Source organism: Ranitomeya imitator, chromosome 8, assembly GCF_032444005.1.
Source record: "Ranitomeya imitator isolate aRanImi1 chromosome 8, aRanImi1.pri, whole genome shotgun sequence".
In the NCBI taxonomy this organism is placed as follows: Eukaryota; Metazoa; Chordata; class Amphibia; order Anura; family Dendrobatidae; genus Ranitomeya; species Ranitomeya imitator.
In genome coordinates this window covers 163,133,813-163,146,861 of record NC_091289.1, presented here as the reverse complement: position 1 = coordinate 163,146,861, position 13,049 = coordinate 163,133,813, and the positions used below count along the sequence as shown (strand labels likewise).

Sequence of the window (13,049 nt, the reverse complement as noted above, 5' to 3'; positions counted from 1 at the left end):
CAGTACAGGGATAATACACACAGTGATGTCACAGACAGTACAGGGATAATATACACAGTGATGTTACAGTACAGGGATAATACACACAGTGATGCCACAGTACAGGGATAATAAACATAGTGATGTCACAGTACAGGGATAATATACACAGTGATGTCACAGTACAGGGATAATTCACACAGTGATGTCACAGTACAGGAATAATACACACAGTAATGTTACAGTACAGGGATAATACACACAGTGATGTCACAGTACAGAAATAATACACACAGTAATGTTACAGTACAGGGATAATACACACAGTGATGTCACAGTAATAATAATTATAATAATAATTTTATTTATATAGCGCCAACATATTCCGCAGCGCTTTACAAATTATAGAGGGGACTTGTACAGACAATAGACATTACAGCATAACAGAAATACAGTTCAAAACAGATACCAGGAGGAGTGAGGGCCCTGCTCGCAAGCTTACAAACTATGAGGAAAAGGGGAGACACGAGAGGTGGATGGTAACAATTGCTTTAGTTATTCGGACCAGCTATAGTGTAAGGCTCAGGTGTTCATGTAAAGCTGCATGAACCAGTTACCTGCCTAAGTATGTAGCAGTACAGACACAGAGGGCTAATACTGCATAAAGTGTATGAGAACATGATGCGAGGAACCTTTTTTTTTTTTTTTTTTTTTTTATTATAAATAGGCCACACAGGGATCGTTAGGTTAATGCATTGAGGCGGTAGGCCAGTCTGAACAAATGAGTTTTTAGGGCACGCTTTAAACTGTGGGGATTGGGGATTAATCGTATTAACCTAGGTAGTGCATTCCAAAGAATCGGCGCAGCACGTGTAAAGTCTTGGAGACGGGAGTGGGAGGTTCTGATTATTGAGGATGCTAACCTGAGGTCATTAGCGGAGCGGAGGGCACGGGTAGGGTGGTAGACTGATACCAGGGAGGAGATGTAGGGTGGTGCTGAGCCATGGAGTGCTTTGTGGATGAGGGTAGTAGTTTTGTACTGGATTCTGGAGTGGATGGGTAGCCAGTGTAATGACTGGCACAGGGTAGAGGCATCGGTGTAACGGTTGGTGAGGAATATGATCCTGGCAGCAGCATTCAGGACAGATTGGAGCGGGGAGAGTTTTGCAAGAGGGAGACCGATTAGTAGAGAGTTACAATAGTCCAGACGAGAATGAATAAGTGAAACAGTCAGAGTTTTTGCAGAGTCGAAATTAAGAAAAGGGCGAATTCTAGAAATGTTTTTGAGATGCAGGTAAGAAGAGCGAGCCAGTGATCGGATGTAGGGGTTGAATGAAAGGTCAGAATCAAGGATGACCCCAAGGCAGCGGGCATGTTGCTTTGGAGTAATGGTGGAACCGCACACGGAGATGGCAATGTCAGGCAAAGGTAGGTTAGTAGAGGGAGAGAACACGAGGAGTTCAGTTTTTGACAGGTTTAGTTTCAGATAGAGGGAGGACATGATGTTAGAGACAGCGGTAAGACAATCACTGGTGTTTTCTAAAAAGGTCAGTGTGATATCGGGAGCAGAAGTGTATAATTGGGTGTCGTCAGCATAGAGATGGTACTGGAAACCAAATCTACTGATTGTTTGTCCAATAGGGGCAGTATACAACGAGAAGAGTAGGGGGCCTAGGACTGATCCTTGAGGAACCCCAACAGTAAGGGGAAGGTGAGAGGAGGAGGAACCAGCAAAACATACAGTGAAGGATCGGTCAGAGAGATAGGAGGAGAACCAGGAGAGAACGGTGTCCTTGAGGCCGATGGAGCGGAGCACAGTGAGGAGGAGCTGATGATCCACAGTGTCGAATGCTGCAGAGAGATCCAAGAGAATAAGCATGGAGTAGTGACCATTAGATTTAGCTGTTAGTAGGTCATTAGAGACTTTAATGAGGGCAGTTTCAGTAGAGTGTAAAGAGCGGAAGCCAGATTGAAGAGGGTCTAGAAGAGAGTTATCTGAGAGATAGCGGGTAAGACGGGAGTGGACCAGGCGTTCGAGGAGTTTAGAGATGAAGGGAAGATTAGAGACAGGTCTATAATTAGCGGCACAGTTTTGATCGAGGGATGGTTTTTTAAGTAATGGATGTATGATGGCATGCTTAAATGAGGAGGGAAAAATACCGGAAGTGAGGGAAAGGTTGAATATTTTTGTTAGGTGAGAGGTGATAGCCGGGGAAAGGGACTGGAGGAGATGTGACGGAATGGGGTCACTGGTGCAAGTGGTCGGGCGAGAAGATGCAAGGAGCCTGCTTACTTCTTCTTCTGTAACTGCTTCAAAGTCAGAGAGTGAACTAGATGCAGTGGGGGAGGGAGGACAGTGCATGGTATGAAGAGATTGGGAGATGATTTCCTGTCGAATGTGGTCAATTTTTTCTTTGAAGTAATTGGCCAGATCGTCAGCACGGAGATCCGTGGTTGGGGCCTGCTCTCTTGGGTTGAGTAGGGACTGGAACGTGTCAAAGAGACGTTTAGGGTTATTGGACAGGGAGGTGATGAGGGTGTTGAAGTAGGTTTGTTTGGAGAGGTGAAGGGCAGAATTGTATGTCTTTAGCATGAACTTATAATGGATGAAATCTTCGGGTAGATTAGATTTTCTCCACAGACGTTCTGCGCACCTGGAGCACCGCTGCAGGAAACGTGTTTGCAGCGTGTGCCACGGTTGTTGCCGTCTGTGCCGAGTTGTTTTATGTATAGGAGGAGCAGCTTCATCCAGAGCACTTTGCAGGGTTTCATTGTAATGCTTCAATGCAGAATCAGGACATGAGATAATACACACAGTAATGTCACAGTACAGGGATAATACACACAGTGATGTCACAGTATAGGGATAATACACACAGTGATGTCACAGTACAGGGATAATACACACAGTAATGTCACAGTACAGGGATAATACACACAGTGATGTCACAGTACAGGGATAATACACACAGTGATGTTACAGTACAGGGATAATACACACAGTGATGTCACAGTACAGGGATAATACACACAGTGATGTCACAGTATAGGGATAATATACACAGTGATGTCACAGTACAGAAATAATACACACAGTAATGTCACAGTATAGGGATAATACACACAGTGATGTCACAGTACAGGGATAATACACACAGTGATGTCACAGTACAGGGATAATATACACAGTGATGTCATAGTACAGGGATAATACACACAGTGATGTCACAGTACAGGGATAATATACACAGTCATGTCATAGTACAGGGATAATACACACAGTGATGTCACAGTACAGGGATAATATACACAGTGATGTCATAGTACAGGGATAATACACACAGTGATGTCACAGTACAGGGATAATATACACAGTGATGTCACAGTACATATATAATACACACAGTGATGTCACAGACAGTACAGGGATAATACACAGAGTGATGTCACAGAATAGGGATAATATACACAGTGATGTCACAGTACATATATAATACACACAGTGATGTCACAGACAGTACAGGGATAATACACACAGTGATGTCACAGAATAGGGATAATATACACAGCGATGTCACAGTACAGGGATAATACACACAGTGATGTCATAGTACAGGGATAATACACACAGTGATGTCACAGTACAGGGATAATACACACAGTGATGTCACAGTACAGGGATAATATGCACAGTGATGTCATAGTACAGGGATAATACACACAGTGATGTCACAGTACAGGGATAATATACACAGTGATGTCATAGTACAGGGATAATACACACAGTGATGTCACAGTACAGGGATAATATACACAGTGATGTCACAGTACATATATAATACACACAGTGATGTCACAGACAGTACAGGGATAATACACACAGTGATGTCACAGAATAGGGATAATATACACAGTGATGTCACAGTACATATATAATACACACAGTGATGTCACAGACAGTACAGGGATAATACACACAGTGATGTCACAGAATAGGGATAATATACACAGTGATGTCACAGTACAGGGATAATACACACAGTGATGTCACAGTACAGGGATAATACACACAGTAATATCACAGAATAGGGATAATATACACAGTGATGTCACAGTACAGAGATAATACACACAGTGATGTCACAGTACAGGGATAATACACGCAGTGATGTCACAGTACAGGGATAATACACACAGTGATGTCACAGTACAGGGATAATATACACAGTGATGTCACAGTACATATATAATACACACAGTGATGTCACAGACAGTACAGGGATAATATACACAGTGATGTCACAGTACAGGGATAATACACACAGTGATGTCACAGTACAGGGATAATACACACAGTAATATCACAGAATAGGGATAATATACACAGTGATGTCACAGTACAGGGATAATACACACAGTGATGTCACAGTACAGGGATAATACACACAGTAATATCACAGAATAGGGATAATATACACAGTGATGTCACAGTACAGAGATAATACACACAGTGATGTCACAGTACAGGGATAATACACGCAGTGATGTCACAGTACAGGGATAATACACACAGTGATGTCACAGTACAGGGATAATATACACAGTGATGTCACAGTACATATATAATACACACAGTGATGTCACAGACAGTACAGGGATAATATACACAGTGATGTCACAGTACAGGGATAATACACACAGTGATGTCACAGTACAGGGATAATACACACAGTAATATCACAGAATAGGGATAATATACACAGTGATGTCACAGTACAGGGATAATACACACAGTGATGTCACAGTACAGGGATAATACACACAGTAATATCACAGAATAGGGATAATATATACAGTGATGTCACAGTACAGGGATAATACACACAGTGATGTCACAGTACAAGGATAATACACAGAGTGATGTCACAGTACAGGGATAATACACACAGTAATATAACAGAATAGGGATAATATACACAGTGATGTCACAGTACAGGGATAATACACACAGTAATGTCACAGTACAGGGATAATACACACAGTGATGTCACAGTATGGGGATAATACATATAAATTTATATAAAAAATGGTAAAGTCAGGGCCATCAGAATGGTAGTGATCCTGTGCTCTTGCAATATATAGAAAACGTAGTTGAAGTTAAATTAATAATCGAAATGCAGACTAGTGCCTGTAGGAGTTAGTTTAGGTGCCAAAACAGTATGCAGTATGAAAGAAATGGTGCCAGGATACAATTAAAGGAAACAAAATGGGGAATCAGTGTAAGCAAGTCCCTACTGTGAAGAAATCTGTGCTTGTATACAGTCATGGCCAAAAGTATTGACACCCCTGCAATTCTGTCAGATAATACTCATTTTCTTCCTGAAAATGATTGCAATCACAAATTCTTTGATATTATTATCTTCATTTAATTTGTCTTAAATGAAAAAACACAAAAGATAATGAAGCAAAAAGCAAAACATTGATCATTTCACACAAAACTCCAAAAATGGGCCAGACAAAAGTATTGGCACCCTCAGCCTAATACTTGGTTGCACAACCTTTAGCCAAAATAACTGCGACCAACCGCTTCCGGTAACCATCAATGAGTTTCTTACAATGCTCTGCTGGAATTTTAGACCATTCTTCTTTGGCAAACTGCTCCAGGTCCCTGATATTTGAAGGGTGCCTTCTCCAAACTGCCATTTTTAGATCTCTCCACAGGTGTTCTATGGGATTCAGGTCTGGACTCATTGTTGGCCACCTTAGAAGTCGTCAGTGCTTTCTCTCAAACCATTTTCTAGTGCTTTTTGAAGTGTGTTTTGCGTCATTGTCCTGCTGGAAGACCCATGACCTCTGAGGGAGACCCAGCTTTCTCACACTGGGCCCTACATTATGCTGCAAAATTTGTTGGTAGTCTTCAGACTTCATAATGCCATGCACACGGTCAAGCAGTCCAGTGCCAGAGGCAGCAAAGCAATCCCAAAACATCAGGGAACCTCCAACATGTTTGACTGTAGGGACCGTGTTCCTTTCTTTGAATGCCTCTTTTTTCTTTTGTAAACTCTATGTTGATGCCTTTGCCCAAAAAGCTCTACTTTTGTCTCATCTGACCAGAGAACATTCTTCCTTTTTCAGGTAAGTTTTGGCAAACTCCAGCCTGGCTTTTTTATGTCTCGGGGTAAGAAGTGGGGTCTTCCTGGGTCTCCTACCATACAGTCCCTTTTCATTCAGACCCCGACGGATAATACGGGTTGACACTGTTGTACCCTCGGACTGCAGGACAGCTTGAACTTGTTTGGATGTTAATCGAGGTTCTTTATCCAACATCCGCACAATCTTGCGTTGAAATCTCGTCAATTTCTCTTTTCCGTCCACATCTAGGGAGGTTAGCCACAGTGCCATGGGCTTTAAACTTCTAGATGACACTGCGCAAGGTAGACACAGGAACATTCAGGTCTTTGGAGATGGACTTGTATCCTTGAGATTGCTCATGCTTCCTCACAATTTGGTTTCTCAAGTCCTCAGACAGTTCTTTGGTCTTCTTTCTTTTCTCCATGCTCAATGTGGTACACCCAAGGACACAGGACAGAGGTTGAGTGAACTTTAATCCATGTCAACTGGCTGCAAGTGTGATTTAGTTATTGCCAACACCTGTTAGGTGCCACAGGTAAGTTACAGGTGCTGTTAATTACACAAATTACAGAAGCATCACATGATTTTTCGAACAGTTCCAATACTTTTGTCCACCCCTTTTTATGTTTTTTTGTGGAATTATGTCCAATTTGGCATTAGGACAATTCTTTTAGTGTTTTTCTCATTTAAGACAAATTAAACGAAGATGATAATAACAAAGAATTTGTGTTTGCAATCATTTTCAGGAAGAAACTGAGTATTATCTGACAGAATTGCAGAGGTGTCAATACTTTTGACCAACACTGTATACAGTTAGGGCCAGAAATATTTGGACAGTGACACAATTTTCACGAGTTGGGCTCTGCATGCCACCACATTGGATTTGAAATGAAACCTCTACAACAGAATTCAAGTGCAGATTGTAACGTTTAATTTGAAGGGTTGAACAAAAATATCTGATAGAAAATGTAGGAATTGTACACATTTCTTTACAAACACTCCACATTTTAGGAGGTCAAAAGTAATTGGACAAATAAACATAACCCAAACAAAATATTTTTATTTTCAATATTTTGTTGCAAATCCTTTGGAGGCAATCACTGCCTTAAGTCTGGAACCCATGGACATCACCAAACGCTGGGTTTCCTCCTTCTTAATGCTTTGCCAGGCCCTTACAGCCGCAGCCTTCAGGTCTTGCTTGTTTGTGGGTCTTTCCGTCTTAAGTCTGGATTTGAGCAAGTGAAATGCATGCTCAATTGGGTTTAGATCTGGAGATTGACTTGGCCATTGCAGAATGTGCCACTTTTTGGCACTCATGAACTCCTGGGTAGCTTTGGCTGTATGCTTGGGGTCATTGTCCATCTGTACTATGAAGCGCTGTCCAATCAACTTTGCAGCATTTGGCTGAATCTGGGCTGAAAGTATATCCCGGTACACTTCAGAATTCATCCGGCTACTCTTGTCTGCTCTTATGTCATCAATAAACACAAGTGACCCAGTGCCATTGAAAGCCATGCATGCCCATGCCATCACGTTGCCTCCACCATGTTTTACAGAGGATGTGGTGTGCCTTGGATCATGTGCCGTTCCCTTTCTTCTCCAAACTTTTTTCTTCCCATCATTCTGGTACAGGTTGATCTTTGTCTCATCTGTCCATAGAATACTTTTCCAGAACTGAGCTGGCTTCTTGAGGTGTTTTTCTGCAAATTTAACTCTGGCCTGTCTATTTTTGTTATTGATGAATGGTTTGCATCTAGATGTGAACCCTTTGTATTTACTGTCATGGAGTTTTCTCTTTACTGTTGACTTAGAGACAGATACACCTACTTCACTGAGAGTGTTCTGGACTTCAGTTGATGTTGTGAACGGGTTCTTCTTCACCAAATTAAGTATGCGGCGATCATCCACCACTGTTGTCATCCGTGGACGCCCAGGCCTTTTTGAGTTCCCAAGCTCACCAGTCAATTCCTTTTTTCTCAGAATGTACCCAACTGTTGATTTTGCTACTCCAAGCATGTCTGCTATCTCTCTGATGGATTTTTTCTTTTTTTTCAGCCTCAGGATGTTCTGCTTCACCTCAATTGAGAGTTCCTTTGACCGCATGTTGTCTGCTCACAGCAACAGCTTCCAAATGCAAAACCACACACCTGGAATCCACCCCTGACCTTTTAACTACTTCATTGATTACAGGTTAACGAGGGAGACGCCTTCAGAGTTAATTGCAGCCCTTAGAGTCCATTGTCCAATTACTTTTGGTCCCTTGAAAAAGAGGACGCTATGCATTATAGAGCTATGATTCCTAAACCCTTTCTCCGATTTGGATGTGGAAACTATCATATTGCAGCTGGGAGTGTGCACTTTCAGCCCATATTATATATATGTATTTCTGAACATGTTTTTGTAAACATGTAAACAGCTAAAATAACAAAACTTGTGTCACTGTCCAAATATTTCTGGCCCTAACTGTATAGCATAATGGCCCAATAGTCAATGCAGTCATGAATAACTTAGTATATATATATATATATATATATATATATAACGAAAAAAATTAGAACAGCATCATATTACCAAACTTGCGGTGCAAAGCTTTCCAAACCAGTATCCAAGTGGTTCCAATAATATAAGAAAAAAAGGAAAACAGCACACAAAAAAATAGAAAAAAATGGGCTTTAATGCCTGGACGGCGTGGCAACGTTTCGGATTTCCAATCCTTTTTCAAGCCCGCTTGAAAAAGGATTGGAAATCCGAAACGTTGCCACACCGTCCAGGCATTAAAGCCAATTTTTTTCTATTTTTTTGTGTGCTATTCTCCTTTTTTTCTTTTATATATATATATATATATATATATATATATATATATATATATATATATATATATATATATATATACATGTATATATTTATTTATTTTATATATAGTATAGTGGCTCAGAGCTGAAGCAATGGAAGTGCTATGTCCCATCCAGAGCACTTCCAGCCTCATTTGCATATAACTTCTAAGGTGGACTTCTCTATAACAGAATAATATTTTTGTTTGCTAAAGGTATTAAATCACTTTTGTTCTTGTATCCTACAAGCAAGAATGAGCTGACAGATTCTCTTTAAAGCGGATCTGTTCCCTGATTTCACAAATAAAACTGCATCCATTATTGAGTAGATCTCCAAACCTGATGAGGCTGGTCTACAAACTGTGAAAATCCATGTTAATATAGCAGAAGAATCCTTTAGCAAAGTTTTCCTGTCTGATATTAAAATGAGCCTGTTATGAGGCCAGCTAGGGCTGCTCATTTAAAAAAAACTTTCATGAAGTCATTCTGAAGCCATTTTGCCTCATCACATGTCAAAGATATTCTATGCGGCAAAGTATGCAGCTTTTATTATGAAGTCTCATTAAAAATTCATTTTGACATTTAAATCAAAGCCAACATCTAATACGTGAAAAATAAACCCATTATGGGAAATGTTTTAATTAATTTATTATTATTAATAGTAAATATTTAAATTAAATTGTCAAATATCTGTTTTATGCAGTCCTATAAACTGAAAAAAAAAACTCATATGGAAGATGTAAGCAGTGTCTTTCCTTGTAATGGTAATTTACTGATGTTGATTGATCATAAGAAAACAAGTTGAACTGTGTAACAAATATACTACTAATTCTAAAAAAAAAAAAAAAAAGTTTGCATTCCCACACATGCCCAGAAGGTGGCGATATAAATCATTTAAAATATTTTCATGGTTTAAAGTTTTATTTTATCTACTTATTTTTTTAGTTTTATTGTATTGTATGTTTTTAACTTTAACAGTAAGTTGTATTATATTTTTGTGAAGAATTTCCAAATATCTTTTTCTTTTGTTATAGGGTTGTTTTTAGTGATATTTACTATAAGTTAAGAGGTTGACCGGGAGACACAGAACAGCATAGTCTCTTGTAATTTAGAAGATTATTTTAATGTATTTGTGGCAAGTCCTGAGTAATTAGACATAATCATGGTGATTTTTATTGATCATTATCATGTACGGCCACTTTCACACACCCAAAATTAACGCTTTGATTGTTGGTCGCGATGTTCAGGCCAAATGTGGGTCTCCTGACTCATATTGTGTATTCCTAATAATGTAAAACACAATCGGATTATCCATCTGCAAGTGTTAACGCAGCCCGATATATGCTGTGCTTCAATTCCTTATAACTTGGAATCTCTCCGTGAATGGAACCTTTATCATTAATATTCAGAAGTTGAGAATGTGTCCAGTCTTTATGTGAGACAGGTTAAAAGAGTTTTTTCCACTTCTGTAGAATGGCAATTCTTTCAGCATTTTTACAGCTTCTTGCACACATTTAATGGGAAAAAAACACATGAAAAACGCATCCGAAATGGGTAAAAAAAACATAGAAAAGTGCTTATTTTATACGTTTTTCCTGCCAATATTCTGGTTTTTGCTGAAGAAAAATGTGATGCTAATACTCACCGTGCACATGCCCTTAAACGGGAACTGTATTCTCAACAAAGTTTGTATTCTTGTTAGAGAATAATTCTGCTTTTTTCTCCACTTAACAGCCACTTCTCACCACCACTGCCCTTTAACTCATCATTCACTTTGAAAAACAGCTCAACTCTCATCTCCATGTTGATCAAGAAAAAACAGACTACCAGCTCGCTGTGGTGTCAGGTTATGGATTTTTATACTCAATGTAGTGGGGAAGGGGGAAAAGGAATAGCAGTAAACAGAGAAAACGAGACATGTGCTGAGCTTTCTAACAAGTCTTTACCTCCCTCCAAAGCTGGATTCACAGTTACACAGCTCAAGACTGCTGTACAATGTCTTCCATGCGTCTCCTGCTTCGCTATATGTGCTAACATAAGAAAAACAAAGAGTTGGAATCCCTTTGTCTGTGCTGTGCTGTGTGTGGGAGACATCATAACATCCCACCAGCTCAGAATCAATTGCAAATAAAGAGATTGGATACAAGTCATGTGATGGTGACAAGTAATGTTTTTCCTCTTATACACACAGATGACATCTTATTCTGAAAAGTAACCTGAAAGTATACAATTCTTATAATTTAAAGGGATATTCCTATATTCTAAGATGGGTAAATGTAAAAAAAATAAGTAACATTGCAATTTATCTGTCATTAACATTTTGGCCACTTCACATCAACTTTTTTATTTTATTGTATACTGCACATTGTTAGAGGGGCAAGCCCCTGTTTAGCATGCACAGTGCTTACAAGCTCTTTTTTTAGCCTCATTTATACAGTGAGGCTGGCCAGGATTTCTGGACCACACAGTTAGCTCCTAATTCTGGCCAGCTTCGCTGTCACTGTACTCCTAATGGTGCACAGGTAAAGATGCCTCATATAGCAGAATCGGCAGCGCATAGGTCAGGCCAGCAGCTGTCAATCAACCAGGAGTGCACCACCTCCAAGGAATCAGGATGTAAGGGGAAACTCACTTCTGAATATAGAAGATGGGACCCACCCTTTAATAATAACAATGTTGAAATAGTCTCATGCTCATGTCAGGCCTACACTATATCTCGAGCATTTTATAGGGTAGGCCTCCCATTACTGGCTTTAGCTAGGGAAGGAGGTGCAGGAGTGGTCAGGTCCAGGTCCTGTTGGAATATGGATGGTAGGGGGAGGAAGGAGAACACACCCAAATAACAAAATGACCCAGCAGGGATTAGTGTCTCTCAACAAAACTTCACATTGGCAATATTGACAGAAATACAAAGTTACAGTATTAAAGGAGTTGTCCACTACTTTATAGCCCTGTCCTATAGGTGCTACATTAGGGCAATCCGTTTAGCGCATACGCTAGCGGATTGCGCTAACGCAATGTCCCAAAAGGGATCGCGTTTGGCGAGCGAGGAAGGCTAGGTTCACATTGCGTTAATGGGTGTCCGCTAGCGGACTCCATTACATGGCGCAATTGTCGCAATTAACGCTATGTAACGGATCCGTTAGTGCACCCATTGACTGCAATGTGCTAACGGATCTCTAGCGCATCGCTAGCGCATGCCATTTTTGGCATGCGCTAGCAATGTCCCGTTAGTTTCGGACGGACCTCGGATGCTGCTTGCAGCGTCCGAGGTTCGTTCCTCGCTAGCGCAGATCGGGTATCTGCGCTAGCGGGATCGCCAAACGCGATCCCTTTTGGAACATTGCGTTAGCGCAATCCGCTAGCGTATGCGTTAAACGGATTGCCCTAATGCAATGTGAACCTAGCCGAACGGACCTCGGACGCTGCAAGCAGCGTCCAAGGTCCGTTCGAAACCAGCAGGACATTGCTAGCGCATGCCAAAAATGGCATGCGCTAGCGATGCGCTAGAGATCCGTTAGCACATTGCAGTCAATGGGTGCGCTAATGGATCCATTACATAGCGTTAATTGCGACAATTGCGCCATGTAACGGAGTCCGCTAGCGGACACCCACTAACACAATGTGAACCTAGCCTAAGAACTCCAGACTAGCACTTTTGTAATGTACCATCATTTTCCCCCAACACGACATCCAATCCATTTGAAGCATACTTGTGATTTGCTTCTCTTCTGGGTTCTGGACACAGACATAGAAGTATCATACACCATATTAGAAAGTAGTGTCTTTAGCTGTTAACATAAATGGTATAGAGTTATAAAGTAGTGGACAACCCTTTACTATTAGTATTGCCAAGCACGGTAATGCCACTACCATATTGGGCCTTGCAGAGTTTCCCAGCACTTTTACTGAGGCTCACAGAATTGTGTAATGGCGGATGTTACGGGGAGAGTGAAGACGCTCTGTAAGTCCTCCTAGAGTTTACTCATGGCCACATGAGTCAATAAATGCAATGTCTCTTATGGAAGCTCTTCTCTTTATCCAAAATCAGTCCAAAGAAGAAAAATGCATAATCAGAGGCAACTGGTCCAACAATAACAGCAGCCT

At 40.6% G+C, this 13,049-nt stretch overlaps 1 protein-coding gene across 1 annotated transcript in view; it reads right to left on the bottom strand.

Annotated features, from left to right (window-relative positions):
- Window positions 1-13,049, bottom strand: part of CACNA1E (calcium voltage-gated channel subunit alpha1 E) — a 782,868-nt gene that overhangs the window by 638,498 nt on the left and 131,321 nt on the right. The window lies entirely within an intron of this gene.